Raw genomic sequence first — 27,896 nt, forward strand, 5'->3', positions numbered from 1 at the left:
ACTGCTAGGTCATACTCTGCAGGTTTCTGAAGCCTGTACTCTGATGTGTGACCTCATGGCCCCACCAGGTTGATTTGTCTTTCACAATCTCCCAGCATTCACATTTTGGAAAGGCAAAAATATTTCCATCTTGTTACACAGGATTGTCTAAATCCATGGCACTAGACTGGAAAGAACATGTGGGTGCCCAGACCACCCAGCTGCCAATGGGAATTTAGGTTGGTGGATGGGACAATGGGATGAACATAGAAATTTGTGATCAGGCAGCCCTGGGGTCAAATTTCTACCTCCTGCTGGTTGTACAACATTGAACATGTTCCTTAATCTTCCTAGGCCTTGATTTTTCTCATCTGCAAAATGGGGCCATTAATCACTTTTCCTTAATGTGAGGAGAAAGTTTAAATGTGGTAACAAATAAAAGTTTTCAGTACAGGATGGGTACTCAAATATAACTAGTTTACTTTGGGTTCTAGAGAGATTCTGGGGGTTAGACCAAGAACAGGAATTAATCAGAACTCAGGACCAGACACAAGAACAGTCATATGGGCCAATAAGAGAGAAGGAAAGTTAACACTTGCTCCACTTTAAGGGGCAACACAAGCATTCATAGGTCATCCCTACCACTCTCTGATTAGTGGTAGGCTGACCCCCTCCAATATCACAAACTAGCACGGGTCAAAGCCTCAAATATGTCCCAAGAGTAGAGGATGTCCAAGGTGGCTGGGGCTGGCAGAATTCTGGCATTTAGGGTAGGAGTAAGCAACTGGTTGTTAGGGCGTCGTCCACTGAGGTTGGGAAGTTGAGATTCTCAGACTCTCCAGTTTTCAAGAGCTCTGAAACATCTTCTAGTCTGGGGGTTCCTAAACATGACCCTGACATAACACTTCTGAATAAGAAGTCCCCAGTTTTGAGCCAGGCCAAATACTTAAATACTTCTCAGGTTACTCTTGTGGATTGGGGTGGGGACCAGAGATTCTCCATTTCTAACAAAGCTCCCAGCAGGTGCCTATGCCCAGCTCATGGACCCCATTTTGGGTAGCAGGGTGCTAGGCCTACTCCCCAAGCAGATGCTTGAATCTTCTCTACTATATCCTCATCAAGAGGTCATTCAACCAATGTGTGACTATCTCCTGTGAAAGAAGTCTCCTTATCTCTGATGGGGCCCATTCAAACTTTATCCTTCGTAGTTAACTGTGTGTGTGTGTGTGTGTGTGTGTGTGTGTGTGTGTGTGTGTGTGTGTGTGTGTGTGTTTAAGTCCTGCTCTTGATATTTCTAGCCTATTCTGTCTTTTAGAAGCTCTGCCAGAAAATGCCTACTTACGTTTTTCTATCACTTATCTTTTTATTTTATTTTTTATTTTTTAGATTTTATTTATTTATTTGACAAAGATCACAGGTAGGCAAGCAGGCAGAGAGAGAGAGAGGAGGAAGCGGTCTCCCCACTGAGCAGAGAGCTCGATGCAGGGCTTGATCCCAGGATCCTGAGATCATGACCAGAGCCGAAGGCAGAGGCTTTAACCCACTGAGCCATCCAGGCGCCCCTATCATTTATCTTTTTAAAGATTATTACGTTAACTATAGGTTTTTGTTAGAAAATACAGGCATATAGAGGGAAAAATCCTTAATAACCATAATACTACCAACCAGATATACTTGCTCTTAAAATATTGGAGCATTTCCTTCTAATTCTTTCTTATCATGATTTAAAATCTGATTCCTGTGTCTTTCTTCCTTAGAGCCTCAGAGCACGAGGCTCAGCTCCAACCCGTTTCTCTCTGGCAGCTTCGGGCAATGGGCAACAATTCTCCACTGGCTGATGCTCCAGTGCCTGCCTTTCTCACTGACCTTACAGCCTCCACTCCTTGCAGGAGCAGTGTTTGGGCAGGGATGAGAGGGAGGACAAGCCAGGCCCTCTGGGTGAGACGGCACTGTTGGCGTTCACTGAGCAGTGGGGCTGTTTTTCAAATCATCAGAATGGCTTTACAATGAGCCATTCTGTTTCTTTCACATGATACTGCTTGTCACCGAAAAGCAAACATTTTAAGGCATCTGTGGCCGCACAAGAGAATGTTTTTCATTTGGAAAGTAGATTGGCTCACAACCAATCATGTTCTCACCCTCACTCAGCTGTATTAGTGTTGTGATCAACTGAGCAGGGGCTCATGTTTGGAACACCAGGGTTCAAATCCTGTCTTCATCATTTGTTACTAACTGAAAAGTTGGACAAGTTACTTTAACCCCTCTATGCCTCAGTTTCTCATCTTTAAATGAAGATGATACCACCACCTACCCCACAGGGTTATGTGGATTACATGAGTTAATCCACGTAAGGTTTTTATTTTTACTATTTTATTTTTACGTAAACTCTACACCCAACATGGAGCTCGAACTCATGATGCCAAGATCAAGAGTTGCATGCTCCACTAACTGAGCCAGCCAGGTACTCCACATAAGATTTGTAGAACAGTGTCTGACTCATGGAAGAACCCAGTAGATGATATCTAACACACACACACAAATAGCCACAAAGTCAAGTTTAATGGGTAAGATTTATTGAAATAAAGAGATAAGCTTGGTACTTATTTCCATATTTTAACCTTGAGAAAGACCTGGCTAAGAAAAGGTTCACGGAGTGCCTAGAGACAGCTGTGATAAGGAGTATGTTCTGCTTGGGAAGCCACAGCACAGACTCTATCTGTGGTCCTGGGCCTATGCAGAAGGGGCTGTGCTCTAAGCTCCTAGCCCAGCAGCTGCAACAGGACAGGTGAGCAGTGAGCACTGCTGTTGCCACCTCCCTCACTTTTGCTATTTCTGCCTAAGTGTGTTGACTTAGAAAGGGTCCAGGATACAAGGGAAAACCTGGGAAATTGATAATACTTTGGGGTTAGTCCAGGTTCTCCCTAGGACAGGACGTTGAAGATTCCATATTTCTGTCTCTACATGCATCTGAGACCTCTGTCTGAGCGTCAGATGCTCTAAGTCTTGAGAGGTGTGCTGAGTCCCCAGGGAGTCACTGGCTCCACTCTGAGCAATTATTGCATTACTGCAATTATAGCTGGTTTTCTAGAGAGCCACTAAATGGCACCCTGATGACTAGAAAAAGATAATGTTCAACCCTATACACCTAACTTCCTATTAGAGAATTACTTAGACACTGCGGACAATATTGCTCATTAATAAATAAGTTCATTTCTGTGTTTTCTAATCCAGACTACCCCAGTATCTTGCCCCATACACTGATCTTTGAATTTATAACCCTTTCTCTTTTTTTCCTCTTTGTCTATCCCACTACTTTTTTTTAACAGCTTTACTGAGGTATAGTTGCTATACAGTACACTGCATATAACTTACATATATAATTTTATAAGTTTGACATACATAGACATCTGTGAAACCATACTCACAATCAAGGTAATCAACTTGTCATGTCCATCATTCCCTAAATTTTCCTTAGTTCTCTTTTTATTCCATCTCTCCTACTTCACATGGTCTCAGGCTGAATCCTGGGCAATCACTTATTTAGAACTTCATATAAATAGAGTCATGTAGTGTACACTTAAACACATTTTTTTTTCCTTGCACTGTCTAGGATCTCCTGTATGATATTGAATAGGAGTGGTGAGGGCAGATATCCTTGTCTTGTTTTTGATCTAGGTGGGAAAGCATTCAGTCTTTCACCCTTAGCTGTGAGTTTTTTTTCATAGATGACCTTTAAAGAAAGCTTTCTTCTACTCTTTGTTTGTTAAGAATTTTTATCAGGAATGGATGTTGGATTTTGTCAAATACTTTTTCTGCTTTTTGTGAGGTGACACAAAATAAGTTCATTAAAAAGACAAATTGATGATTGAATGCTAAACCAAGCTTGCATTCCAGGCTAAACTGTACTTGATCGTGATATATTATTCTTTTTATCTGTTCTTGGATTTGATTTGCTACAATTATGTTTAGAATTTTTGCATGTATATTCATGAGGGGTGTGGGTTTGCAGTTTTCTTTTCTTGCAACGTCTTTGGTTTTAGTATCAAAATCATGTGCTGGTCTCAGAGAATGAATTGGCAAGGATTACTTCCTCTTCAGTTTTCTGAAAGAGTTTTTATAGAATTGGCATTATTTCTTCTTATGTATTTGGTAGAATTTACCAGTTAAGTCATTTGGAACTGAAATTACAAGGCGGCAGGGTGGGGAAGGTTTTTAATTACCAAATCTATTTCTTATTTCCTTTAATAAATATCGGTCTATAAATATATGTGTTTTTCCTTGGCTTAAAAGAATGCCTTATCTTTCAAGGAATTTGTCTGTTTTAACTAAGTTCTTAATTTATTGGCATAAAACTGTTTAAATTATTCCCTTATTATTCTTTTAATATTTACAGAATCTATGTGGATACCTTCTCTTTCATTTCTGGTGTTCATAGTTGGTGCTCATTGATTATATTCTTTTGATCCTGATTAATGGATTAGAGATTTATCAATTTTATTGTTTTCTAAAAATGGCTTATGATTTCAGTTATTTTTTCCTATCATTTTTGGTTTTCTATTTTATTGATTTCTGCTCTGATCTTTATTACTTCCTTTCTTCTGTTTACTTTGAGATTTAATCAGTTTTCTTCTTCTAGTTTTTTAAGGGAAAACTTGAGGCCATTAATTTGAGATTTTCTCTTTTATATTTTTAATTTTTAATTTTTAAATTTTTAAAAATTGAGGTGCAATCGACATATAACATTATGTTGGTTTCAGGTTGAGGGTCCATATCTGGGCTCTCCACTCTGTTCCACTGGTCAATGTGTCTGTTTTTATGCCAGTACCACACTGTCTTGGTGATCACAGCTTTGTAGTAAAGCTTGAAATCGGGTAACGTGATGCCACCAGTTTTATTTTTGTTTTTCAACATTTCCTTAGCAATTCGGGGTCTCTTCTGATTCCATACAAATTTTAGGATTATTTGCTCCAGCTCTTTGAAAAATACTGGTGAAATTTTGATTGGATGGCATTAAAAGTGTAGATTGCTCTAGGCAGTATAGACATTTTAACAATGTTTATTCTTCTGATCCAAGAGCATGGAATGTTCTTCCATCTTTTTGTGTCTTCTTCAATTTCTTTCATGAGTGTTCTGTAGTTCCTCGAGTACAGATCCTTTACCTCTTTGGTTAGGTTTATTCCCAGGTCTCTTATGGTTCTTGGTGTTATAGTAAATGGAATCGATTCTCTAATTTCCCTTTCTATATTTTCATTGTTAGTGTATAAGAAAGCCACTGATTTCTGTACATTGTGTATCCTGCCACGTTACTGAATTGCTGTATGAGTTCTAGTAGTTTGGGGTGGCGTCTTTTGGGTTTTCCATATAAAGAATCATGTCATCTGCGAAGAGAGAGAGTTTGACTTCTCCGTTGCCAATTTGGATACCTTTTATTTCTCTTTGTTGTCTGATTCCTGTTGTTAGAGCTTCTGATACTATGTTGAACAAGAGTGGTGAGAGTGGGCATCCTTGTCATATTCCTGATCTCAACGGGAAGACTGCAAGCTTTCTCCCATTGAGGATGATATTTGCTGTGGGTCTTTCATAGATAAGATCTCTAGGATGACAGTTTTTTTTTTCTTTCAGTACTTTAAATATGTTGCTCCACTGTCTTCTCACTTGCGTTATTTCCGGTGAGAAGTCAGTCATCTTCATCTTTGTTCTCCTGTATGTAACATAACTTCTTTCTCTGGCTGCTTTCTCTAATTGTTTTCTTCATGTTTCTTGTGTCTGAGATTCATTGAATTTCTTAGATCTATGGATTTATAGTTTTCATCCAATTTAAAAATTTTTCAGCCTTTATTTCCTCAAAAACTTGTCAGTCTTCCACGCTGACCTTCAGGACTCCAATTGTACAGCAGTATATGACTACTTGAAGTTGTTTACAGCTTGGTGATGCTCTGCTCATTTTTCTTTTTTCTTTCTTTCTTTCTTTTTTTTTTTTTTTTTTTTAGTTATCTTTCCTCTGTGTTTCATTTTGGATAGTTTCTGTTGCTATGTCTTGAAGTTTACTAGTCTTTTCTGTTTCAACATTTAATCTGCCAGTAATCCCATCTAGTATATCCCCTATTTTATACACTATAGTTATAATCTCTAAAATTTTGATTTGGGTCTTTTTTATGTCTTAACTTTTTGAACATATGTAATACTTTTAAACCTATTTTAATGTCCTTATCTGCTAATTCTAACATCTGCAGTGTCAATTTAGGTAGATTAATTTTTCTCCTTATTATGGTTCATATTTTCCTATTCTTTGCATGCCTGATAATTTTTTATATGTGTCAGATTTTGTGAATTTTACCTTTTTGGATGTTGGATATTTTATTATGTTTACAAATACTTCAAGCTTTAATCTGGAGTGTAGTTATTTGGAAATAGTTTGATCCTTTCATATCTTGCTTTTAATATTTCTTAGAACTAAAATAACATTGAGTCTACAGATGTTTGTGTTCTACTACTGACACAAGATTTTCTGTGTACTGTATTTAGTTTCCCATGAAAACCATGACGTTTTCCAATCTAGTAAGCACAGACACTATTCTCAGCCCTGTGTGAGCTTCAGGCAGTTGCCACTAATATTTTTTAATGTTTCTTTCTCTTACCTCAAGTAGTTTTGCAAACATGCTCTGCTCAGACTTCAACTGAGGCAGACCCTCTGTATATAACTAGTTTTTGCTCCATGCAGCATTTCCCTCTCTAATATTCAGTCCTAGGACCACCAGTTACCTTGATGTCTCTGGATACCCAGCTCTATCTCTTCAACTCCAGGAAGCCACAGGGATCTAACCGGGTTTCCTCTCCCTGCACAACAGCCTGAAAACACCTTTAAGACATTAAGCTGAGGCAATTCTAGGGCTCACCTATTTGATTCCCATCTTTCAAGCGTTACTACTCTTTTTTGCCTTATATCCAATGTCTTACAAGCCATCATTTCATATAGTTTGTTCTTTTTGTTTGTTTGTTTCATGTGGAAGAGTAAATCTGGTTTCTGTTATTCTATATTGGGTAAAGTGGAAACTAACCACCATTTCTCCTCAAATATACTCTGGCTGTTTCCATTTAAATGACAAATAATATAGCCTCCCATCATTAGCTATAATCTGTTGAATGCCTGGGGGTAGTCTTTTGCATTTAGCTTTTGTATGGATCTCTGTGAGTTACTTTAGAAATTAATAGTATGGTCTAGGATGTGTTTTATTCCCCTAAAGTGTTTGTTTCCTTCCTTCACCACTTCGAGGGCCCCTCTTCTAATGGGTTTTTCCCTTAACATGTGTTACATGCATGTCAACTGGGCTAATTGTTCACAGCACCAGAAATTTTAAGTTGTTATTGCTTTTTTATCACTTAAAAGAGAAATGTATGTATGAAAGCATTTATTTGATTAAATATATAATTGTTGATGTCCTTGTCTAATGTCAAGGACATCAGGTAGATTAGGAGACAAATTTCTGAATCACATGTAACATGATAATAAATATAGTAAACATAATTAGAACTAGTACTTATTGAGAACCTATTATTGGCCAAATACTGAATGGATCTTCCTACTACCCACATACATTATCTTAATCTTATAAGGTGATCAATAGGTGATATTTTAAAAGTTAGAGATCTGCCACTCCATTTTTGCAGACAAGGACAGTGAATATCATAGAACTTTAATAATTGCTAAAAGTCATTGGGTAATTAATAATGTAAATAGGATTTAAAATCAGGTAGTCTGATTCTAAAATCCAAATTCTTTCTCTTCTACCATACTGCTCCAAAAAGAAATCAACCTGTTGCCGATTGTTGGCCTTTTCTACATTTTCTCACTAGTGTGCCCAGCTATAGAAAGACACGTTAAAATCTCAGAAGCAACTGAAATATCAAAATCCTCTCAAATATACTTTTTATTAATCCCTTTATATATCCTTCTCTCAACCTGAAATCGTTTAAGCAGCAAATAAATTAACAACTACAAGTAATAAAGGCAGTGAATGAGATGAAGTTCATTTCTACTTAGAGAAAGGTTTATTTGGATTATTTGAGGTTATATTCAGCCCCCAAATAAATGCCATATGAGTTAAATATGTAAGAATGAAAATCAAAGTCATAAACAATTAAAATGAAATATTAGATAGATTTTGAAAATCCAGATTTGGGAAATACCTTTCTAAATAATAAACAAAATCCAGAAACCATGAAGGAAATAAACCGACAGATATGATAACATAATCTTTTTAGTTCTATCTGTACTCAAATTTTTCAAGAACTCCAAAGATACTTCTCAAGCAGCAGAACTGGGGGAAATATTTGTGATACTTATAACAAAGAGTTAAACTTCTTCATTGGGGGGCGCCTGGGTGGCTCAGTGGATTGAGCCGCTGCCTTCGGCTCAGGTCATGATCTCAGGGTCCTGGGATCGAGCCCCGCATCGGGCTCTCTGCTCAGCGGAGAGCCTGCTTCCCCCTCAATTTCTGCCTGACTCTCTGCCTACTTGTGATCTCTCTCTCTCTCTGTCAAATAAATAAATAAAATATTAAAAAAAAAAAAAAACTAACTTCTTAATTGGGCCATCCTCAGCATTACTCCCTATTTGTTTTTAGAATGCATGGTGCTGCAGGGAACTTTGTCTCCCAGGCCACCCTCCCTCTGGCTATGTTCTTGGGTCTATCCTCATCTGGAGTTCCTAGTATCCTGAAGAGACTTAATCAATCTTGGGTTGACATTCTGGCTCTGCCATTTACAAACTACATGACCCCAGACAAGTCATATAACCTCCCCAAATCTCAGTTTAATGGCCCAAAGGGGATAGCAACATTACTCAGCTCATAGCATTTTTTTGTGAGAATCACTTAGCTTGATGTTGGTTTATTGTAAATGTTCAGTAAATTGTAGCCATTGTTCACTTCTATATTCTCAGTGCAAGAACAACATATGGCACATACAGACACTCAATTAGAATTTGTTGAATAAATAACTTCTACAGATCAATAAGGAAAAGACACTCAGTGGAAAAATAAGCAAACGATATGGTAGGAAATACACAGAAAAATGCAAATGTTTGCACAAACAGGGAAAGAGGCTCTATCTTAATAGTAAAAATGCTAATTAAAACCATAATAAATTATTGTTTTTTTAACCTTCTACTTTAAATGGCTGATCACAGCCAGTGCAGGCAAGGTCGTGGGAACATCTTCCTATATGTGGTTTATGGAGTAGAGCTTAGTAAAATAGCCCTAGAAAAATATTGGCAATAGTTTTTTAAATCTTAAGGTACACAATCAGCAGTTGCACTTCTCAGATCTAACCTACAGAAATAATACATGTTTAGAAAGATAGATATTTGAGGCTGTTTGTTGCACATTGTTTGAAATGGAAAAAAAATTAGGAATAACCTAAAGGTCCATCGATTGATAACTACTGAAAAACAGTGATACATCCATGTAACTGATTAGATATAAAAGAAGTTCATGATATATATATATATATATATATATATATATATAATGGATATATGTTTAAAGAGAAAGAAAATTAAGAATCAGCATACTAATAATATTTGTAATGCTATGTGTTGGGCAGTGCAGTAAGCAACCTTCTTGAATTATCTTATTTAATTCTCAGCACATAGACATCCTCTGTGGACTTGAGTTTCTTCATATGTGAAATAAGAAGGTGGAAACAGATAACCTCTGGTACCCTTTCCATCCTAGCTCTAAAATGCTACCTCTACTGGAATACTATTTTGAAAGCCAGCTAGCCCTGAACAAGGCCAAGCATGATGATACCTCTAGGAGATGGACAATCAAATTGCTGTCTATGCAGTGGTTTCTGCCATGAAGACTCTGTAGTACATGATTCTGCCTCCTGGAAGATATTCACAAACTTGTTCTCAAATGCTAAATGAAATGATGCCACTGCTTATTGGTAAAGAATGATTTTCTTACATTACTGTGAACTGGCTTCACCTGAAGCCCACCTTACAAAACAAAGTGAGCTCAGGTTTACTAACTGTGGATATCAACCACATGCTCTCCCAAGTGTCTAACTGTAGTAGAAACAATTCTCTTCACTGTCGCCCTACTGGCACAGAGATTGCCTCTCAGTATTTCTGGGACGGGCATGTCGGCATCAGTTTTCACACTGGCAGCTGAGCAATGGAGAATGAGAGAAGTGTGAGGGGCAATTGAATGCCTGTGGTAGATCTTCACTTTTGGTCCACCTTTCATCCATACCAGGAAGTGAAAAAATTGAATACCTTTATGTCTGTCCTGTGGAGAAAGGACAATTTTGAATTGTGAACACGTGTGGAACAGTATGGGAATATAGGAAAGTGAGTAGTAAATTCAAGATTTTGAAAAAATATTCACATTTCTAGAAAAATTTTGTTAATATATTTTGTGGAAATTTATCTAAAAGATTGTTTTTACAACTGCCCTAATTTTACCTTTTTCTTTTCTTTTTTCTTAAGCAACAGAGGTATATTCCGTCTCTGGATTAGTGTCTGATAAAAACGATGTATTTTTCAGTAGGTACAAACTCAAAGTACAATATTATCTCAGTTTTTGTCTATTTAGAAAGACCTTTAATCAGGTAAAAATATTTAATTGTGTAATCATGTCCCAAACATTGCCTCTTCAGTCATGTAATCTGTTGGGATTTATTTGGATACTATTAGTAGCACAGGTATGAAAATGGCCATCAGAGAGACTGGAAGAATTGGAATCACCTATTCCAGGAAAGGGTAAAAGCCCATTTCCAGCATGTGTCAGGCAACTGGAATGTTAGTTTGGAAACTGATAATTGCTTGTCCCCAATATTAGCAGAGAGAAGTGTATCCTCTTGCATGGACTACAGTAACCCCTCCAAAAATCGTGTTAGATTATTAAAAGTTAAAAAGAAGGAGAGGGAGGAGGATAGATCACAAATCTGTTTTATTCTACTGGAACTCTTTAACTTTTAGATACAGATCATTTTTACCAACCCTGACTCTCACAACAGTTTTGATGCACAAATACTGTATGAATAACCAGGTGTCTACATTGTGCCTAAGGCTGCTTGTTGTCTTTTGAGTTGAAGGCTAAATACAAGCCAATAAAATCACAAATAAACTGGAACTATTCCTGAAATGTTTCTTTCCAAGGGCAATAGAGTATAACAGAAATCTATAATGGATTGGCAATGCCTAAAGCCCACCTATTCCTCATGTAAAATATTAGCTTTGAAAACTACAGATGGCAGATTGAATATTTATCTAATTCATTACATCTCTGTATTCAACAAACTATTGGGTAAGAGATGTAAACATGTATCTCTAAAATAAGACAGAAGCTCTGTTGGCCTCCTCTACTTCTAACAGTGGCTAAATGACATGATCTTTGCCTACGACAAAGGCAGAGTTTATTGCTCTTTGAACTCCTAGCCAATGGTCTATTTCATACCTCACCGTCAGTCAATACTAGTCTCACTGAAGAGGATAAAATACCTTATACTGCATTTTTGTGCCCCTCTGTTCCACAAGACAGAGGCAGGGCTATCTCACACTTTCTGAGCTGTCTATTCTTCAAGCTTAACAAATCCCAAGAATGGAAAGGAGTGGATGCAGGGCCAGACGAAAAGCTGGATGACACTCATGAACTATTTCAAGTAAAATTTGTCTTTAGAGGTGATGTGTCTCCTTTAATTCTTATTACTTGCGTGAATTCCTTTCCATGAAGCTTCTGTTCATCTGTTCCCAATGATGTTATTCCCACGAGGCACCTCTATTACTGCTCAGAAATCCACTTGCCTCCTGGGCATGGCTGAATCCTCTAGGTATACCTGGTCTGAGCTCTTACACTGGGTTCTCAGACAAATAGTAAGAACCATTTCCTATACCCGAATTATGAAAAGAAGGATAATTGAAGGAGATACAAGCAACTACACATTTCTTTTTGAAAAGACTACATTTCTTTTTTTTTTTTTTTTTAAAGATTTATTTATTTGGCGGGGGCAGGGGGAGGTATGGGCAAAAGGAGAAGAGAATATCAAGCTGACTCCACACTGAGCATAGAGCCTGACACAAGGCTGCTCACGGGGCTTGGTCTTGCAACCCTGAGATCACAACCAGAGCCGAAACCAGGAGTTGGACACAACCAACTGCACCACCCAGATTCCCTGAAAAGACTAAATTTCTAGGGGTGCCTGGGTGGCTCAGTGGGTTAAGCCTCTGCCTTCGGCTTGGGTCATGATCTCAGTGTCCTGAGATCAAGCCCCACATCGGGCTCCCTGCACAGCGGGAAACCTGCTTCCCCCTCTCTCTCTGCCTACTTGTGATCTCTGTCTGTCGAATAAATAAAGAAAAAATCTTAAAAAAAAAAAAAGACTAAATTTCTAATTGAAAAATTAGTGCCTCTATTAGACAACTTGCCTAAATGTTTTGGGTCTGCTGAAGAACTATTACACCTGCTCTTATTTCTCTAGATAGAAGAATTCATTGCTCTTTTATTTTCCTCCTTCCATTTCCAACATAGCTTTTTTTAGAGGGACTAAGAAGGCTGAGCTTTTATATTCCCCAATGCTGTCAACTGTGGGTCCATTTTAGAGTGGAAAAGAAAGATAAGACCATCCTTTTGTCAGAAAGAGAGACCCAGGAGAGAAAAAAGAAAAAAGCAACAACCTCCAATGACTATTTTCTGAACTTAAGCTTTTATTTATGTATGTTGCATCACCAAATGATTTCAATTTGTGGTAGTATTTTAACATAGAAAAATTTAAAACTATCATATTTGACATTTGAAATTATGCTGATTGGCTAGCATGTTTTAAAACATCAAATAAGATGGGCATCAGTGTTTGACAATTTTTTTACACAAAATATATTGTAAGAAACCCATGAAAGGGAAAGTGTCAACAAATTTTTTTTATAAAACTTAAAAGACAAATGCACAGAATTGCAGTAGGTGTATTAACTCCATGTAGAATCTAAAGTGACTTTTGTGGTTTATAATCCTTTTAAGATTCAATCTGGAAAATTGCTTTGGAACAATGAAAACATGAAATCAAATCATAAAGCAGACTAATGGACAAAGACCGTAACACAAATGGACATATTTTATCCTGCGATAAATGCGAGTACATTTCTACTCTTTTTATAAGCACAAAGAAGGGCGTACATTAATATACCTTACAATAGTCATTATCTCCCTTGCAAAATTTTAAGTTATTTTTAAACTCTCATCTGCTTGTATTTTTGTCTTTTCGTTATTGCTTACTGGTTCAAGTCTTGTACACACACTCACACACACACACCCCCTCATAAAAATAACCAAAATCCTGTAGATATTGATGGACATAATACGGGTGTTACAAAGCGGCTATTTGCAAGGACTAGATCATATGTAGGACATTTAGGACATAGATTTTACAATGAAATTACCACCTTTGAGCTTGAATCTGCTGATAATCAGTGCCTGCTAGACACAGACGAGGTAAAGCAAGATCAGAAACCACATCTTCTCATTGAGTTTTATTCATTCAGCATTTCTGTGCAACTTCTCACAACACATTGAAATTCTCTACTGTAGTCACCATGTGATGGGGTTTTAATGTATGGCAGCATATCCCAAGGGCAGAGCAAATTATGCTACCTGAACCCTTTATCTGTAAGCAGCAATACAACAGGGTGATGTAAAATAGAAGACAGATTTATTTAGACATAAACAATGTAAAAAATATTATTCGATACAAGAAACATAAAATCCAATATCCCAATAAATCTAGCTGGCAAGCCTTACCTTATTGCTAAATGATTGCACAAAAGAACAAACTTTCTTTAATGTTTCCAGGTTGACAAATGCAATATGTTCTGTCTACAGCCCCCTAACTTTGTCAGGAGCTATAAAGTCCTTCTCTCTTGGGTGCCAAAATTTCCACAGAGGTTCACAGGATTTCAATCTATCCTGTTGCAGCTTACTGAGACCCTGGCCTTATATTTGTCCTGTGATTTTTTTATGAACACAGCAGGCACTATTAGAGTAGTATTATAGAATTGCTTATATTTACCTTAAAATTATTAATCAGTTATAAAAATTATCTGGTCCATTGCATCTCAGACATTAATTTGCATGCAAATTACCTGAGGATATTGTTAAAAAGCAGACTCAGAGTCCATTATTTTGGATGAGGCCTGGGATTCTTTGTTTTGATCTAGTTCCCAGGTATAGCTAATGCTGTTAATTGGAGGGCCACATTTTGTTTTGCAAGAATCTGTATGACCTCATTTGCAGAAGAGAAAAATCTTTCCCAAGGTGCATTTAGGAACTTAAATTTCTACAGATACTTAGGACTGCTATGTTGGAATATTTATTAAACTCTTATTATGTGCAGGACAGGCACAGGCAGTAAGGATACACGGATAAGGATACCACAGTCCTTCCCTCATGGTGCTTAAACAAGTCATGGGGAGTCAGAGCAGAGAAGAGAAGGACTTACACAGAGCTCACAGCTGGAAGCAGAATCCACACTTCCTGAAGTCCAGTCCATGGTCCTGTAGGAACTTTCAGTCTCTTGTCTTCTTTACAGCTCTTTCACATCCTCCCTACCTTCTCCCATCATTGTGGACCTACTATTTCATTCAGACTCTATGTAAACCCCTCCATTAGAGAGGCCCAGTCAACAATGACTAATGGTTCCCTGATAAGGGATGTGAATATTCTCCTGTAAGTAATATGGCATCCTTGAAGGAAAATGGCACTAGAGGAGCTAGAGTTTGGTCTGTGTTAACTATCTTATCAGCAGCACCTAGGACAGTGTCTGAGAGGAAGAATTCAGTCAGCATTTTTGGAGTGAAGGAATGAAGGAGAGAGTGAATGAATGTTCATTTGCATTTCAGATATGCTAACTTCTTAAAGTGAGGGGAAAGGATTAGATGAGAACAACTCTTATTTGTGAGAATGGGTTGACTGTCTCTTCTGTGCCTGAGGCTGACATTGTCATCTGATCTCATGAGATCCTTCCAATAATAAGAGAGAATAAGCTACAAACCACTTAAGTTTCAGTTTGAACCCAAAGCTCTCTGACCCCAGAACTTATTTTTTTAAGAATTTATTTATTTATTTGACAGAGAGAGATCACAAGTAGGCAGAGAGGCAGGCAGAGAGAGAGAGGGGGAAGCAGACTCCCCGCTGAGCAGAGAGCCTGATGCAGGGCTCGATCCCAGGACCCTGAGATCATGACCTGAGCTGAAGGCAGAGGCTTAAACCACTGAGCCACCCAGGCGCCCCTGACCCCAGAACTTTTTAGTTTTTTCAGCCACTACTACTTCGAATGCATGTTACGTATATGATACTTCTACAGTGCTGGGCAAAACAAATGCATGTTAGGTATAAATGTAAAATGGCAACAGGAAGTATGGCAAAATGATTAAGCACTCAAGCTTAGGAGTCAAACAGATCTGGTTTCAGATTCTGTATCTGTTACTCAAGAGAGAACTTGGGCAAGGTAATTAACCTCTCAGAGTCAGATTCTGCTTCTGTAAATGGCAGTAACACCTAGTTCACAGAACTGTGTGAGAGGAAAAGTAATATAATATGCATAAAGACTTTAGTGGAGTACTTAGCACATACCCACTGTTAAATACATGGAAATCATATTACTTATTGTTGTTTTTAATAAATATGCTTGAATTTTACTTGGAAAGATATAGACTGAAGAATAAAAGAAAATTGTTTTCAGCAAGGATGTTGTGAATAAGCTAGAAATTTCTCAGAATAAAATGCAGGACAGTTTATTCCTGATGGCTTAATTATAGCCCTGCCTAAAATTGCTTTCTAGTCCCACAATTCTTTGTTTTCTCAGCTAAATAAAGAGGGCAATCATAATACTGACCTACTTCATAAATGTTGTAAGGAAACCAAAACTGAGTATCTGAAAGAGTTTGGAAAATGCAATGTAACATATACATTCTAACTAATAATTATCTTTTCACTGAGGTCCAATTCAAAACTACTCTGGTAAGGCACCAACTGAACAGTCTTTCTCTGTCAGGCACTTGTCAATCTGGTACAGTGGAAATGCCCCCAAATGGTATAAGAATACATTTTGGGGAGTTTCCATGGCAACCTATAGATTACTTTAGAATGCCTTAAGTCTGAAAAACTCAGTTTTGTTGCAGTCAAGATAATCAATCACAGTATCAGACCAACTTGAAGTATAGTTCAAAACAATTTCCATTTTTATTGAGAACACCATATTTTATATAATAATTTTTCTTCATAATGTGCCTTTTTCCTTATGTGAAAACACAAATAACCTGTTCCATCTCATAACTATCTCACAATTTACACCTAACCATATCTCATATGTAAATATTTGTCTCTTAAACATCTCTTCTCTAAAGTATTTTCTTAAAGATATCTGCCAGACCAACAATACTGTTAAATTTCTCTATTTTTGATGCAAGGCCAAATGAAACTCTCACTTAGAATTCTAACATTTGCAAGAAACACTGGATGATCATTTGATGAGAACTGTGTAATATTTTCTTTGAATTTGATTTTCGGTTACTCTGATTGATAATTTCTACTCAGAGCTCTAGTTATATTGAAAGAAATCTAAGACAATAAAATACTTAACATATTTACAATACATTTTCCTAGCTGAGTAGAGGGTATGGTTAAGTTATTCTGATTAATCACATGACAAATAGGAAGACTATACACCACAGTGAATGTCAGCAATCTGAGTCCTCAAAGAAAAAGGAGTAATTACATTTAGACCCCTGTTTAACTTCCAGGAAAATCTTTCATCATTCAGGAAATTGTACATTTAGAACACATCTCAGTTGCACATCTCAGCCCACATTGGACAAATACTAAAGCCTTTGAGGGCTACTTTAAGTGTATTGGCCTATAGTTTGTGTATCAATTTCAGACCTTCTCTTTTCTCCCTGAAAAATCCAGAAATAGTTGAAAGAGTTTTCTCTCTCTTCTTACCCTTCTAAAAAAAAACCAACCAACCAAACAACAACAACAACAAAAAACCTACAAGATTTGAGAATTGTGATTATTATTGTGGTATTTATATAACAAGTTGAAAAAATATTTGCCAGGATTCCAGAAAAAAATGCTCTTTCTAAGGCAATTGAGGCAAGAAAGTAGAGAATGTATTGGTATCACTTGGGACCCTTTGGTTACAGCACTAGTGATTTAAGTAGGAAAGAAATGAATGATCTCTCCCTTTTCATTCATAATTTTATTAATTTGGGTACTCTCTCTTTTCTTTTGGATTTGGCCAGTAGTTTATCAATCTTATTGATTCTTTCTAAGAACCAGCTTCTATTTTCATTGATGTGTTCTACTGATCTCTAATTTCTAACTCATTGATCTCTGCTCAAATCTTGATTATTTCCCTTCTTGTGTGTGGGGTTGGCTTAATTTGTTGTTGATTTCCCAGTTCTTTAAGGTGTAAAGAGAGCTGGTGTATTTAGGATTTTTCAATTTTTTGAGTGAGGCTTAGATGGCTATGTATTTCCCCTATAGGACTGCCTTTGCCATATCGCAGGTATTGGACTGATGTTTCTTCATTCTCATTGTTTTCCATGAATTGTTTAAATTATGAATGAAAGGAGAGAGATCACGACTAACACCAAGGAATTAGAAACAGTCACCAGAAATTTTATCAGCAGTTTTATGTCAATAAGTTAAGCAACCTAGAAGAAATGGATGCATTCCTGGGAACCTATAAACTTCCAAGACTGAAATAGGAAGAAATTGACAACCTGGATAGACCAATATCTAGTAACAAGATTGAAGCAGTGATCAAAAACCTCCCAAAAAACAAGAGCTCAGGACATGATGGATTCCCTGGGGAATTCTACCAAACATTCAAAGAAGAAATAATACCTAATCTCCTGAAGCTGTTTCAAAAAATAGAAACAGAAGGACAATTTCCAGACTCTTTCTGTGAAGCCAGCATTACCCTGGTCCCCAAGCCAGGCAAAGACCCCATCAAAAAGGAGAATTTTAGACCAATGTCCCTGATGAATATGGATGCCAAGATTCTCAACAAGATCCTAGCAAATAGGATCCAACAGTACCTTGAAAAGATTATCCATCATTACCAGGTGGGATTTATCTGTGGGATGCAAGGGTGGTTGAACATTCCCAAATCAATCAGTGTGATAGAAAAAATCAGTAAGAGAAGAGAGAAGAATGACATGGTCCTCTCAATCAATGCAGAAAAAGCATTTGACAAGATACAACATAGGTTCCTGATTAAAACGATTCAAAATATAGGGATAGAGGGAACATTCCTCAACTTCATAAAATCTACGTATGAACAACCCACAGAGAATATCATTCTCAATGGGGAAAAGCTGACAGCCTTCCGCTTGAGATCCGGAGCATGACAAGGATGTCCACTCTCACCACTGTTGTTCAACATAGTACTAGCAGTCCTAGCAACAGCAATCAGAAAACAAAAAGAAATAAAAGGTATTCAAATTGTCAAAGAAGAAGTCAAACTCTCTCTTTTCACAGATGGCATGATACTTTATGTAGAAAACCCAAAAGATTCTACCCCCAAACTACTAAAACTCATACAGCAATTCAGTAATGTGGCAGGATACAAAATCAACACACAGAAATCAGTTGCTTTCTTATACACTAACAATGAAAATATAGAAAGGGAGAATAGAGAAGCAATTACATTTACTGTAGCATGAAGAACCTTAAGACACCTGGGAATAAACCTAACCAAAGAGGTAAAGGATCTGTACTCAAGGAACTACAAAACCCTCATGAAAGAAATTGAAGAAGAAACAAAAAGATGGAAAAGCATTCCATGCTCATGGATCAGAAGAATAAACATTGTTAAAATGTCTACACTGCCCGGAGCAATCTTTACTTTCAATGCCATCCTGATCAAAATTCCACCAGCATTTTTCAAAGTGCTGGAACAAACAATTCTAAAATTTGTATAGAACCAATTCTAAAATTTGTATAGAACCAGAAAAGATCCTGATTACTAAGGAAATGTTGAAAAAGAAAAACAAAGCTGGGCACATCACATTGCCTGACTTCAAGCTTTACTACAAAGCTATGATCACCAAAACAGCATGGTACTGGCATAAAAGCAGACACATAGACCAGTGGGACAGAGTAGAGTGCCCAGATATGGACCTTCAACTCTATGGTCAAATAATCTTCAACAAAACAGGAAAAAATACCCAGTGGAAAAAAGACAGTCTCTTCAATAAATGGTGCTGGGAAAATTGGATAGCTATGTATAAAAGAAGGAAACTTGACCATTCTCTTACACCATACACAAAGATAAACTCTAAATGGATAAAAGACCTCAACATGAGGCAGGAATCTATCAAAATCCTAGAGGAGAACATAAACAGTAACCTTTCAACATCAGCCACAGCAACTTCTTTCAAGACATGTCTCCAAAGGCATAGGAAACAAAAGCAAAAATGAACTTTTGGGACTCCATCAAAATCAAAACTTCTGCACAGCAAAGGAAACAGTCAACTACACAAAGAGGCAACCCATGGAGTGAGAGAAGATATTCACAAAAGACACTACAGACAAAGGACTGATATCCAAGATCTATAAAGAATGCCTAAAACTCAACACTCAAAAAACAGATAATCACATCAAAAAAATGGGCAGACGACATGAACAGACACTTCTCCAAAGAAGATATACAAATGGCTAACAGATATGTGAAAATATGCTCATCATCATTAGCCATCAGGGCAATTCAAATCAAAACCACATTGAGATAACACCATACACCAGTTAGAATGACCAAAATTAACAAGACAAGAAACAAGTGTTGGAGAGGATGTGGAGAAAGGGGAACCCTCTTATACTGTTCGTGGGAATGCAAGTTGGAGCAGCCACTTTGGATAACAGTGTGGAGATTCCTTAAGAAATTAAAAATAAAGCTACCCTATGACCCTGCAATTGCGTTACTGGGTATTTACCCCAAAGATACATATGTAGTGAAAAGAACGGCCATCTGTACCCCATTGTTCATAGCAGCAATGGCTATAATCGCCAAACTGTGGAAAGAGCCAAGATGCAGATGAATGGATAAAAAAGGTATGGTCCATATATACAATGGCATATAATGCCTCCATTAGAAAGGATGAATACCCAACTTTTGTATCAACATGGACAGGACTGGAGAAGATTATGCTGAGTGAAATAAGTCAAGCAGAGAGAGTCAATTATCATATAGTTTCACTTACTTGTGGAGCATAAGAAATAACATGGAGGACTTTAGGAGAAGGAAAGGAAAAATGAATTGGGAGAAATCAGAGGGGGAGACGAACCATGAAAGACTGTGGACTCTGAGAAACAAACTGAGGGTTTTGGAGGGGAGGAGGATGGGGGTCAGGTGAGCCTGGTAGTGGGTATTAGGAAGGGCTCATATTGCATGAAGCACTGGGTGTTATACATAAACAATTAATCTTGGAACAAATCTTCGGGGAAACTCCAAAAATCATGATAGTGGGTTTGCATTTCTTGTGGAAGTCAGAGGACACAGTTCTGTGAAGGTTTGGTGCAGAGAGCAGAATGTAAACACCCAAGGAAGATTCAGTGGGGAAACCCACAGGATCCCTGGAGAAATACAGTTGGGACTGTACCGAGACTGTGAATATGATGATATGTGATAAGATGGATTACAAATATCTAGCATTGACAATGAGGAACAGCCTTTATTTGGGGGAGAGGCTCATATAACTCTTTGTGCTTATCAGTGTTATTATTTCCAGGTGGGAAGAGGTCCTGAGCCATCCAACTGGGTGCAGATCCAGAACCAAATATCCAGGTACTTAAAGCCTGAAAACAATGTTCATATAGGAACAGTAATGTTTAAATTAGCATGAAGGACACCCTTGAAAGGAACACATGGACAGTATTTAACTTTAGAGATAAAGAAAGGAAGGGATTCTCTTGAGTTTTGCTTTGGTGGTAGTGTTGATGTTTTGAATGGCTGTTATGTGTAGAAAACTCTATCTTTGTCAGCACAAGGTGATGGAAATTCTTTGACCTGTTCCCTGTCCAACCATCACTGTCATGCCCCATTCATCCCCAGTTATAAAAATGTGCTAATTGCCCTGGGTCATTCTACTCTAAACAAAATTCTATTTATCTCTGTCATATTCATATGAAATATATGGTATCTTTTTCATTTAGTATTTGGGACACCAGAAAAAATATCTCTCATGGGAATTATCTGCAGATACAACATACATGGAATATACTACTTAAATGGGTTGCTGTGTGAACCTATTGGCTCTCCATTTCTGAAAACTGTATGTAGACAACTTTCCACTCTGACAGCTTTTAGGTGCTAAAACCCAACCTTTTGCACTGAAGATATCTTCACTATTTGCTTTATTTTATTACACCTACTCATCCAGCTAAATGTATGCTAAAGCACATCACCTTAAAGTTAATTACTAAGTTTAGGTATTTTAAAAAGGCCCTTTCTGATCCTCTGAATTAAGTGTAGGATGTCCCCAGAGTACATGAAAATTCCTGACTTAGGGGTATTCACTTAGATGAGCCAAAAATTACACGAGTTTCTTTTTAGTTCTTTCATTCTATGAAATCTGAGTGCCACCATCTATGTGATTAGAAGTGTATCAGTCTTGGCATTTAGAAAACAAAGGTTGAATATTTATATTGGTGATAGGAAGTGAAGAAAAAAAACCACTCTGATTGGTCACTAAAACAATCACAAGATCTTTTGAAACTTACCTTAACACTATTTTTAGTGGCCTAATGCTCTAGTTTTCATTCAGTCATGAATTGTCCGCCAGTGTTTCCCTAGAGACAAGTTTTTCGAGCTAAGAACCATTGAATGGTATCTGATTATAACAAATACTTCTCTTTGCTTAAAAAAAATTATCTTTTGAAAGCATGTTTAACCATATCTTCATTTTTTATTATGTTATATTAGTCACCATACAGTACATCATTAATTTTTGATGTAGTGTTCCAAGATTCATTGTTTGCAATGAACACCCAGTGCTCCATGTAATAAGTGCCCTCCTTAATACCCATCACCAGGCTAGCCATATCTTCATATTAAACTTGCAATTATATACAGAAGTTGTTTCATATTTTCAAAAACACTGAAACTTTCTGGGTCAGTCCTAATAATAAAACATAAACCATGTCTGTATTAGAACTGTGGCCTATCCGGGAAGACAATACTATTCTCTAATGAGTTTCTGAAAACCCAAGTGAATTTTTCATAAAGGCAGCAAGGCTTGGAAAAGGAAGTGTTGCAACTCTTCTTATTGGAAATCTATTCCACTTAGAGTTACTTCCATTGAGACTAGACTGATTCTCAGTCTAACTAGGAAGTGGTCCAGGGTTGGACCAATTTATATGCCACAAACAATCTAATAATTTGGCATGCCTTCAAATCTATATTTCTTAAATATTATTTTAATATTTATTTGAGGTGAGGGGGTAGAGAAGGAGGTGGGCAGTCTCAGTTCTTCCTCTATTTCTTTAGGCAATTCAACTCCAGCACAAACTTGTGTACCCTACTAAGCAGAGGGATAACCACCTAGGTTTTTAAGTAGGTTTCTCACCATCTGTTGTTACTCATGCATACTTCTGATATAGCCTTGATATTAAAAAAGTAGAGCCCAATATGGTACAAAAAGAAAACAATGTAATTCACTGTCCCTTAAATCCTTCCTATAGGCTAGTTCCTTCCCTGCCAATGAATGAAATCTTAGCTTTTATGTTCACTTGTAAATAATGTTTTTTTTTTAAAGTCCTCCAGGAACTTCTAGGCAAAGCACAATATCAGTAATTAAAATTTCCTTCCAGTGGTACCTGGGTGGCTCTATCATTTAAGCGGGGGAGCCTGCTTCTCCTTCTCCCTGACTTCCCCCACCCCACAACCACACCACCCCACCCAACCCCGCTCATCTCTCTCCTGCTCTCTCTCTCTCTCTCAAGTAGATAAATAAAATATTTAAAAAAGAAGTGTCCTTCCAATATTGTGGTCAAACTGCTGAGGTTGCATCCATCTTCCAATCTGTCTGTTAAGGCACAATCCAAAGCAGCCACTTCCTAATGCGGTCTTCTTTTATCCATCATATCAAGGCAGATTGGGAGGCAATTTTACTACAGCACCATGACAGCCTTGTTCTCTGTGTAGGCCACATAGCAAGTCTTGACCAGTCTGACTCAAGACTTGGCTAAATGCCCTGTTACTCTTCCAAGAAAAGGGGGGAGATAAGCAGCCTTGTGAAGAGCTGCCCAATGCAGTTTCTCATCTGCCTGCCTGTCTTGTGAGAGACTGCCACAAGACCATTTCTCAACTACTGAGAATTTCTGCTGAGCGCAGGGCTTTCCACCCACTTCTCCCCTTCCCCCTTTTGGTAAAGATGTAGGTTTCTGTGTAAGTATAGAAAACTTCTTGGCTGTAGTTTAGAGTTGGCTTCTTAGCAGCTGACTGGCTAAAACTCTCACCACTCCCCATATTTGGTGTCATCACCACCCATCCTGTGGGAGAGAAGCACGGGGAGCTGACATCATGGTGTCCTTGCTTTTGCCATGTGGTAAGAATCTACCTGAATCCCCTTGGGCTCACTGTCTCATTACCAGTCAAATCTCTGGGAGTGTGGCAAGCCTACTTAGCAGTTTTCATAGTGACCCGGTGACTCTTATCTGCCTACTGCTGCTTAGAGAATGTCTAGCGTTTTGACAGCAGCAAACCATCTATAGTCTCTCATCTTTATACTCTTCCAGTCTCTGTTCACTGCAAACCTCAGGGATGTAAGTCAAATTTTTAAAGGAATTTTTCTGAAACACTTCATCCTTGAGGTAGATGTAAGCACACCCTACCACTCTAACATTGCCACTGATGGGATAGCCATAATACTCCAGCTACTTCTTCCAAAAAACGTTCTCTTGTCCAACATCTTCAACCCAAACCTGTTTATATCCTCAGATGTTTGCCTGAGCCTGCAGAATTGATCCAACTTCTTTGCATGCTGGCATAGCACTTCATTTTGGAATGTAAGCACAATTCGACACCTATAACCTGTTATGATATTCTCAGCTTTTGAGGTGTAGGCTTAAATGAAGACAGAAAGAGTTCTAAGCAAACTGTTTGGCTGGTTTAACATCCACCCTACATAACACACTCAAACTATTTCTTCTAGTAAATTCTAAAAGAAATTCTGGTTAGAAACCACATCATGTTTACCCATTTTGTTACATTATTAGTGACTTGCCATCACTCTTCATAGATCGCAACTTTTGGTAATGTCCTAACGGGCCACTATTTAATTCAGCTCTGGTGCCAACCATGAAAAGGCTTAATTCCAGGAGCCATGTTCTGTTCTAAGCTACCAATCAGGCAGATTTAATTTAGACACTGTTTAATGTCTAATGTTCACTTCTCAGTTGCTGTGAAGGCAAGAGTTAACTTCTGAGCACATTAATCTCAATCACACAGTTGTTGCATTTATAACCCTCTTGATTAAATAACTGAAAAGCCCAGAAATTGCACTGAACTTTTTAAAAGCTTGAAGCCCTGAGAGTTTTCATATACCTTATTTGTCTCTAGCTAAATGCAGCTGTGGCCACATCTCTGAAGTGTGGTTGGCCCTGGGAAAAAAATTGTGAAATAGCACCTTTGATATCAGTACTTCTCGAGCCCCCTTTTGTTGCCTTCTTCCCCTCAGGAGCCCCTAATGGTTTTATAGTTTCACAAAGACATTCCCTCTCAGGGCTGGGCCCTGAGTCAGAACCACACACGCTCCCTTTCCTACTAGAACTTGTCAATTATGCCCCTCATTTATCCAGACAAATATCTGTCCTGATCTTATAATGAAGGTTTTTGGCTTTCCTTGCTTAGTTTCCTCTCTTCTCCTACCCAACTAGGAAATTTTTGCTTCTCCATATTAATTCTTCTAGATTTTTATAATATAGCAAAAGAGGAAGAGGAGTGGGACAGGAGATAAGAAATTAATAAATTTATCCTAAGATAGTACTACCTCATAATAACAATGTGTCAGTCACTCCCAGTGTATTCAAAGAAGTTAGACTCTAATGGTAAAAATTTCAGACATTGCAGCAAAGTGGAAGAAGTACAACTTGAATCTAGTAGGCTTCATATTAAACCAAGAAAAGTATATTTGTACCAAACTTACTTTTCTCTTAAAAATCTGCCTTTGCTGAAAAGCTCTCTCAGAAGACCTTTCTCTTAGCCTTTCAGCTTCGTTGACAAAGCATATACTTGTGTATAGTATTAACTTAAAATAAAAATAGATGCCAGTTGCTGAGCACCTATGAAATAGTAGGTACTATACAAGGCATTTAATGCACATTAGCTATAGTAGTTTGATAAATGTTTTTCAGTGTAGTCTCTCCTTCTTCAGTGGTAATGGATTTTCAGATAAGCACATGTTTTCCACCTTGAGACTATTCTCAACCCATCCTACAGGTAGATAGCCATGTGACTAAGGTCTTTTCAAAAGAATATGGGCAGAGTGACATGTACAACTTCTGTATCGCTTGAATAAAAATTTCTTATCCTAAATTACCTCTCTCTTGCCCTTTTCCACTGGATGGAATGCAGATGTGTCCATAAAATAGTTTGGCCATACATATTCAACAAGAACCCAGCTAATGGAAAAGCAACACAATGAAAATTACCTGGGCTCCTAACTCTCTGTGTGCAGAATATCTGGTTATTCTGGACCAACTAGACTTTTAGCAGAGATAGAAAAATCTATCTGGTTTGTACTGCTGTAATTTTTTATTTCATTCTTACAGAACTTTAGCTTATATTCTAAGTAGTATCTAAACATAATTCTGCTTCCAAGTTACAGAGGTCTATTATTATCCTTATTTTAAAATAAGGAAATGTCTATATTATTAACTTTATCTTATAATAAGGAAATTAAAACTAAGAGATTAAATAAAAAATACTTGCAGCACCTGGGTGGCTCAGTGGGTTAAACCTCTGTCTTCGGCTCAGGTCATGATCTCAGGGTCCTGGGATCGAGCCCCACATCGGGCTCTCTGCTCAGGAGGGAGTCTGCTTCCCTCTCTCTCTGCCTGCCTCTCTGCCTACTTGTGTTCTCTATCTGTCAAATAAGTAAAAAATCTTTAAAAAAAAATATTTAAGCCTAAGTTATATTATCTTATAAAAATATAAGATAAAACAGTAAAGTCGTGGCTGAATTAGGATTTAAGTTTATATTTGGTTTTAAAGTCAGATACTGGGGGGGCGCCTGGGTGGCTCGGTGGGTTAAGCCGCTGTCTTCGGCTCAGGTCATGATCTCAGGGTCCTGGGATTGAGTCCCGCATCGGTCTCTCTGCTCAGCAGCGAGCCTGCTTCCCTCTCTCTCTCTCTCTCTGCCTGCCTCTCTGTCTACTTGTGATCTCTCTCTGTCAAATAAATAAATTAAATCTTAAAAAAAAAAAATGAAGTCAGATACTGGGGCACGTGGGTGGCTCAGTGGGTTAAAGCCTCTGCCTTTGGCTCGGGTCATGATCCCAGGTCCTGGGATCGAGCCCCACATTGGGCTTTCTGCTCAGCAGGGAGTCCGCTTCCCTCTCTCTCTGCCTGCCTCTCTGCCTACTTGTGTTCTCTATCTGTCAAATAAGTAAAAAATCTTTAAAAAAAAATACTTAAGCCTAAGTTATATTATCTTGTAAAAATATAAGATAAAACAGTAAAGTAGTGGCTGAATTAGGATTTAAGTTTATATTTGGTTTTAAAGTCAGATACTGGGGCGCGTGGGTGGCTCAGTGGGTTAAAGCCTCTGCCTTTGGCTCGGGTCATGATCCCAGGTCCTGGGATCGAGCCTTACATTGGGCTTTCTGCTCAGCAGGGAGCCTGCTTCCCGCCCCCACCTGCCTCTCTGCCTACTTGTGATCTCCGTCTGTCAAGTGAATAAATTTTTAAAAAATCTAAAAAAAAAAAAAAATATGCTTTCCCACTCTGCTTTACTGTTCATAATTCCTAAATTAATTTGTATATATGACATGACTCAATGTATTTTTTTAGAAGATTTTATTTATTTATTTATCAGAGAGAGAATGAGAAAGCAGGAGAGTGGCAGGCAGAGGGAAGAGCAGACAGGGGGAGAGGGAGAAGCAGCCTCTCCCCTGAACAAGAAGCCCCATGTAGAATTCCATCCCAGGACCTTGGGATCATGAGCTGAACTGATGGCAGACACTTAACCAACCAAGCCACCCGGGCAGCCCTGACCCAATGTAATTTTTTTAATATTTTTATTTATTTATTTGTCAGAGAGATAGAGAGAGAGCAAAAGCAGGGGGAGCAACAGACAGAGGGAGAAGCAGGCTCCCTGCTGAGCGAGGAGCCCAACACAGGACTCGATCCCAGGACTCTGGGATCATGACCTAAGCCAAAGGCAGACACTTAACCCACTGAGCCACCTAGGTGTCCCATGCCCTCACTGTATTTTTTAAAAAAGAAATCAATAGTAAGTTTTGAAGTATCCTAGGTTTTTTGAAATTACTGGTAACTCTGTGAAACACACATTAATATAAGAAAAGAACTTATACACAAATGTACTTCAATATTGTAAGAAACATATGTAATGCCATAGTCCATTTGGCCCAGTCTTAGAGTGGTGTTGCTGTAAGAAAATGATTCTCAAGCTTTAAGTGACAAGGAGTCTCAAGGCTCCTTTACACCAAAAACTTATTGAGAGACACCAGGAATCTTTTGTTTATGTGAGTTATAGCTACACTTATTTATCCTGTTCAAATATAAAACAGAAACATTTTTAAAGGGTGGGAACTGGGCGGAATGGGTGAAGGGGTGGGGAAAATCTAGGCTTTTAGTTATAGAATGAATAAGTCACAGGAATAAAAGACACAGCATAA

The 27,896-nt window shown here is 37.9% G+C and overlaps 1 long non-coding RNA gene across 1 annotated transcript in view; it reads left to right on the top strand.

Moving 5' to 3' along the window:
* The first annotated feature begins 20,765 nt into the window (after positions 1–20,765).
* LOC123938052 overlaps positions 20,766–27,896 on the top strand; it is a 135,223-nt gene continuing 128,092 nt past the window's right edge. Inside the window, exon 1 of the long non-coding RNA XR_006817664.1 lies at positions 20,766–20,823. This is a non-coding gene — a long non-coding RNA (uncharacterized LOC123938052). The remainder of the gene's footprint in view (positions 20,824–27,896) is intronic.

The sequence above is a fragment of the Meles meles genome, chromosome 3, assembly GCF_922984935.1.
Source record: "Meles meles chromosome 3, mMelMel3.1 paternal haplotype, whole genome shotgun sequence".
Taxonomy (NCBI): domain Eukaryota; kingdom Metazoa; phylum Chordata; class Mammalia; order Carnivora; family Mustelidae; genus Meles; species Meles meles.